We start from the raw sequence: 6,559 nt of genomic DNA, 5'->3' as shown, positions 1-6,559 counted from the left end.
CGAAGAGTCCGTCGCTGCCGAGCCATAGAAGGAGCGCTTCAATTTGTCGGCCCACATCTGGCGGACGTCACCCAGCACCCTTCAGTCGTTAGCCATTAAGACTTCTACGACTAACTGTAACCGACGCCAACAAACAAACGCTCACGTCCCTTGAAAAGCTGGCAAAATTTTTAAGGTAATTTAATACAAAGCTGCAAATTACCCAACCCCAAAGATACTGTTCGATGCTAAGAAAAATCGCCAAAGAATAGGTGTACACGAGTGACGTATACCGGCTATTTCTACGAAGACATTACGTGGTATTTAAAAGTAGCCATACTGAAATAAAAGCATGTTTCCTTCGGAAACATGCCGCTAGTGGTGGCGACCACGGGGTGTCGGTTGATATGTGGTAATTAGTCGCTAATTAACAGGAAATTAGCAATCTGAGACCTTTAGTTTCAGCGGGCTCATTGTAATAGGGAAACTGAAGTGATCTCTCCGTACAAGCAGTATCAACTTCTGGATCTGGAAAAATGCGATCACCCGTGGAACTGTCACGCTCTGTTACGACGACAAAGATATATTACGCCTCCCCAATTGCACACCAATGCGATCTACACTACACACATACTACACACATAGGCAATCTACTACACACACAGGCAATTGAGTAGCCATGGCGAAGCAGCCATCGATGTTTCGGCAAATTTGGCGTTCAAACGACGACACGATCTCTCCCTAAACTTACATATCTGTAAGACTTTTTGGGTAGAATTCGATCATTACTTCCTTAACATTGAGAGCAAGGATTTTATTTTGGGTTGTAGTTATCGTTTACCTTTGACTTCCATCAGCGATTTCTGAAGTGCCTTAGATATTGTATTAAAATCATTATCACCTAAAAACAAGAACGTGATAACTATGGGTGACATGAACGTAAGTTTAAATGACGCAACCTCCTTTAACTGCACGACATATATTCCAGTTGTTAGGATTGTTTCGCGTATGAATACCTAATTACTCAACCGACACGTTACTATCACGGTGGTGGAAGCTCACTGATTGATCACGCATAAATACACTAATGGTGATGATGATTGCTTGTGAAAGGCGTCGTGAAACTGAAATGTTGCATAATGTTACACTCTGCAGAGCAAAAAAAAAAATTAATCCAATTGTACGCAACGCATTCAGTTGTATAGCATTTATTAAAATACTGAAAGCTTTGCTCGGAATACCGACATGTGTGTTGGATCCAGAAGTTGTTTTTTTGGCAGAAGTGCTGTTATGGGGTCTCGTTTCGCAATAAAAGAAAGATCAATTGGACACCGTCGTCATGACAACGTTTGCGCTGATGCAAAAGTGGGTGCGTTGCAATATTGTTTGGCAACTGCTAGTTACCTCGCCGTGCGCGGTTAGATACGAGCATGCGCCAACGGCAACGGTGCTCAGCTTCCGTTTGCTCTCTCACTGAACGCCTCTTGCTTTGCAGCCATCTTTTGTAGTAATATGCACGTTATAGCATTCCCAATGCGCCCACGCCGCAACATCGTATGTCTGGAAAAGTAGTAAACACAACCTGTGCGCCTTGCTGCCCGCCACGACATGAGGCAGTTGCATATTGAAAGAACATTTCGATGGGGCGCGAAATGCGAATACGCTCGTCTACTCAAATTTAGGTGCACGTGAGAGAATCCCCGTTGGTCAAAGGTAATGTGAAGCTCTCCATTGTACGCCGTGCCTCGTGATCAAAGTGTAGTTTTGGTACGTAAAGCCCAGCAATTTAGTAATTTTGTGGTTCTTGAAACAACGTCGTTGACAGACGGTGAAGCTTGTCGTTCTAGTTGCTCTACGGCCATAGCTGTTATCGGGTCAACCGCCTTCTCGTTGTGACGTCGACCGGTGTCAGTCGTGTGTTTCCAGAATGTTTTGCCAGATTTCAGTAACAGAGATTCTGTGGCTTTACTCACCGAAACCACGATTGGATTATTATACAAGCCGTAGAGGGGTACTGCGTATTAATTTTGTCTAGCTGGGGTTCCTTAACCTGCCCCCAATGCACGGCACACGGGCGTTCCTGAATCTCACCCCCATCGACAAGCGGCCGGGATTTGATCCCACGACCTTGTGCTTAGCAGCGTAACGGCAAAGCCACTAAACAACCATGACGGGTATATTTTTTTGTACAGAAGTAAAAAAAAAGTCCAAGTGCCCCGCGTTCATTCGAGCTCCGGACACGCATATCTGTTGTTAAACGATCCACACCTCGGCTACTGCACTTTCTTTCTTTCTTTCTTTCTTTCTTTCTTTCTTTCTTTCTTTCTTTCTTTCTTTCTTTCTATTGCAACTAATAAATTGCTATGTGTGCATACCCTATTTGCGATATTGTGTGCACCAGTTGGTCATAATCCGTGACAAAACAACAGGCAGTACTGTTAAACAAAATGACGTCACACAAAGCAGCATAATTTATCATACTAAAACTAGAAAGCAGAAGCTAAACGGCTAATTGAAAGGGAATACCAATACGGTCGACATTCGTTTTGATCGTAAGCGCTCTTCAGGAGCGTTATCATTTGACCGGATTGTACTGTTAAGGAAACTATTTTCCGCATTTCGGTCTTGCATGCGAACTTTGTCTAGGCTATATGCATTTGCATTGACTGTTGCGTTTGTAACGTGTCTGGATTTATTAAACTGCTTTATGAACCGTAAAGATGCGATTTTTTCTGAGATGTTCTGCATGGGAGCTTGCAGGAAGAGTTTAAGCTTTCTCACTGTATCCGATATCTTGCTGCGCCATGCAAAGACGAACCATTTGACATCTCTCTCTCTCTCTCTCTCTCTCTTTTTCTTTTTTTTTCTTTTTTTCCCCTGACAGGTCGGCCACTGCGCCGATGCTGCCGTAATTAGTACCGTGCCTGTACAACAATGCACCCGGCATCTTCAGCTCTCAGTTATATGATAGGCTGAAGTCACGTCCGACAGCTTACCAATGGACCAACTCCGAGGTTAAATAGTATAAACGAAGACATTGGCAAGACGCGAAAGGCAGAGTAGGGTAGAAGAGGGAGAGGGGGAATAGTCGTCTCTCCTTTCCCCCACCACCAGGGAAGCGTTACACGCACAAACGAAGACGACTCGGGCTTGATGTTAAATGTATTTTTCTTCTTTTTGTTTTTCGAAAGGAGATTGCTCACGTGTATCTGGGAGCGTTTACTGGAGCCCTTAGCGCAACGAACCCGTGAAAGACTTACCGGCTGTAATTGTTTTTTTTTTTACTAAACGATATTTAGGAGATGTTGGCACCTTTCGGCGGCGCCGGCTGCTTTTTCTGAGCTAGAAAAAAAAAACGCGCTAAAAATGAATTAACAAGCCAGCCTAATATTTCACCAGCTTTCGCGTCACAGCCCCGCAATATAGACGAAACTGCCATATTTTAATTTTTGCTACACATTCTATCTACTATTATAATATTCTTGATATTCTCTGCTACTACACTGTTTGCCCACATGGCGTGTGAGGTAACCAACCAGACGCATCTTCCGTTAACATGCCTTGCTTATCTCTCTAGTTTCCTCTCTCACTCATATTATCTAGAAGGTCCCAATCGCATACTTCGCGGCGACGCTGATGATTCCTTCCTTAGACAGCTGGCATTTCTGATCGCAAAACGCATATTGGCTTCTGCAAATTGGTTCCACATTGAGCAGGGCAATGAGTAAGCACTGTAAAACATTAGGAAAGCATTAGGTAAAGCCAGTGTAAAACTCAGCGCAACGTAATCGTGATTCCACTCGGTCTTTTTTTTTTTTTTTTTTTTTGCCGCGGCATCCTGATCGAGTGGGAGTATAGCGTGCAGAGAGACACAACCAGCTCAGTCACTCGCCCGCATGCTCGCTTCTCCTTGCAATTGAGCAGGCGCCTGCCCACCGAGCAACGAACGGTCCGGAAATTGGTCTGGAAGTTTCTATATATACGCTGTCGCCCCGAGGGGGGCAAAGCCACTCATATGACTGCGGCGAGCCACTGCTGACGCAAGCTGCATCGACATTTCGGCCGCTGGCAAGGTCAACATTGGAGGTTACGTGGTTTTGTTTCCACCGGAACTGATACATATCAACTCGAAAAAGCAACTCGTGACGATGTTACCAGCGTAAAGTACGAGAATTCGGAATGTATAGTCCACTTCTCTTTGGTGCGGCACCTGTGAGGACTAGCAGCGGAGTATTATTTATTTATTTATTTTATTCATAGATACTACGAAGTTTTACAAGATCTTAGCAGAGTGGGAACGTACAAGTACATTCATACAAACATACAGATCAAGCAATCATGCCGACGCTTGAATTCAGCATGGCAGAAGGACAGAATGCATGAAAAAAAGGAGGAAATAAACTATGTGCGGTTGAGTCGTGAATGCAGGTGCGCCTGAAAACGGGATAAAGAATTTTGTGCAACGACTTCATCAGGAAGTTTATTTAAATCAACTGTTGTTCTTGCAAAATAAGGGTACTTGAAGCAGTTGTTGTGCGGTGCTAACGTGGCTACCGCTAGGGAGTGTAGGGAGTATCAGAGTATGCTGCGGTTTAGTCCTCAGAAGACAAGTCGGCGGGCTGTATTGCGGCAGCATCGATGCCTTCCTTGCCCCCAGCCCCAATCTCACTATAAAGCAAGCTTCACAGCCAAACCTTGACTTTCGGACCTAAAACACTATCCCACATGTTATCTTACGAATAAGAGAAAAAAAAAAGCTTTACGTAAAAAGCCTTTCGGGTGGTAGGCATGGGAGGAGCGGAACAGACTGCGACACAATGAGTGCTTCAAAAGCTGTGTCGGTTTGGTTTGGTGCGGAATTGTGACATAATAATTTTGTTACAAAATTAATCCTGTGGTTACGCCTCCAGTATGTATCGCGAACACTGACCCTGTCGAGAAATAAAAAAGGACATCTGTGGAGCATTGTGGAAAAAAAAATCTGGACGCCCCAAAATTAGTCATTGTGACAGGAATGTTAAAAGTCGTTACAGTACATAAAAATGCGGAGCCTTACATTGACGTGTCTGTCATAGCCCAAGTATCGCTTCTTATTGTTAAACACCATAAAGCATTTTACTTGGGCAAGAGTATTTCTAGAATCACGTAGTATATTTGTAGATTTTTTATGTGCTAAAGTGTACTTTGCCGAATTCTAATCTAATGCTACTAATGCAGTATCAAACCGCGGGAAGGTATCGTGTTATTCTGCAGTGATTCCATGGTTGTTGGTATGTGATTGGCTGTAACTAACTAACTAACTAACTAACTAACTAACTAACTAACTAACTAACTAACTAACTAACTAACTAACTAACTAACTAACTAACTAACTAACTAACTAACTAACTAACTAACTAACTAACTAACTAACTAACTAACTAACTAACTAAATTATCATATCATTGCCGTAGCGATCTAGGAATGTACGAGATGTTCCTTCGCTATGATGAGCTTCTTGTTATATCGGTCTGTTACACTCTCAGATACTCGAATGGGAAGTCGATGATGTCGCACTGTTATTAGCTCGCAAACATGACACGACGTTCATCCCCTCATTATCTTATGAAAGATTTTGATACGAATGAAAAAGAAAAAGAATGACTCAGAAAAAAAAATATTCAGGGATCACAAAATCGATTGACTGAGAGCGCGTGGAACGACTACTCTTTGAATTGTCTTTCAAGCGAGACATCCTAATGAACGTGTACAGAAAGGAAGACGATTGAAGAAAAAAAGAAAACACTCGCCCATCCGGAGTTGGGGACAAATGAAGCCTAAAAATAACTTCGCTATATGAGTAAGAACGGAAGGATCATTTTTCTTCTGCAAAACTAAACCATATTGCAGCGAAGCGTCCACATTACGGTTGCAGTCGGATTTGACACGGATCGCGCAAAGCTCCCAGGAGTATAGAAAAGCATTCTAGTCGGCAATAAGAAAATCTAGCTCGCTCGCTTGTCATCCCTCAGGCCGAAATAGCCCCAGAAAATTGGTCCTCTCCGCTCGGCCACCCGGATGGCGCGAGTTGTCGCAACTTTCCGTCGCTGAGACCTACCGATTGCACATTGTTTTATTATTCTTTTTTTTTCGTTTCGGAGACGAAATTCGAGGCACAAATGGCGTTGCGGGCGTTCGAGCAGCAACCGCCAGCCGCGCGAAACATAAACAGCTCTCCGCGGTACGGTGATACGGGGATGTGCGCATCGGTATTTTCTTTTATTCGTTTCCTGCGCCTCGTCCGCCTCTCACTCTGTCTCCTCTGTGTGCCAGCCAACTCATGCCCACGCGCTCGGCGCAGTTCCTACGGGGTGCGCAAAACGACGCTCGGTCCCGTTTCCAAAAATAGCCACGCCGGCCGGGCCTGCAAGCCGGCACCGCCACCTTGCGTCGTTCGATCGCTTGCAGCGCCACCGCGACGGCGAGCTTCGATTGGTCGCGGCGCGGCGACGCGCCGCGAGTGACGTCACGGGCGAGGAGAAGCGAGAGTAAGAGAAACTGGGGAGGGGGAGGAAATGGGGAGGAAGAGCAGTCGCTGCCC

Source organism: Dermacentor andersoni, chromosome 10, assembly GCF_023375885.2.
Source record: "Dermacentor andersoni chromosome 10, qqDerAnde1_hic_scaffold, whole genome shotgun sequence".
Lineage (NCBI taxonomy): Eukaryota > Metazoa > Arthropoda > Arachnida > Ixodida > Ixodidae > Dermacentor > Dermacentor andersoni.
The sequence above is the reverse complement of the archived record's forward strand: the minus strand, read 5'-3'. Positions refer to the sequence as shown.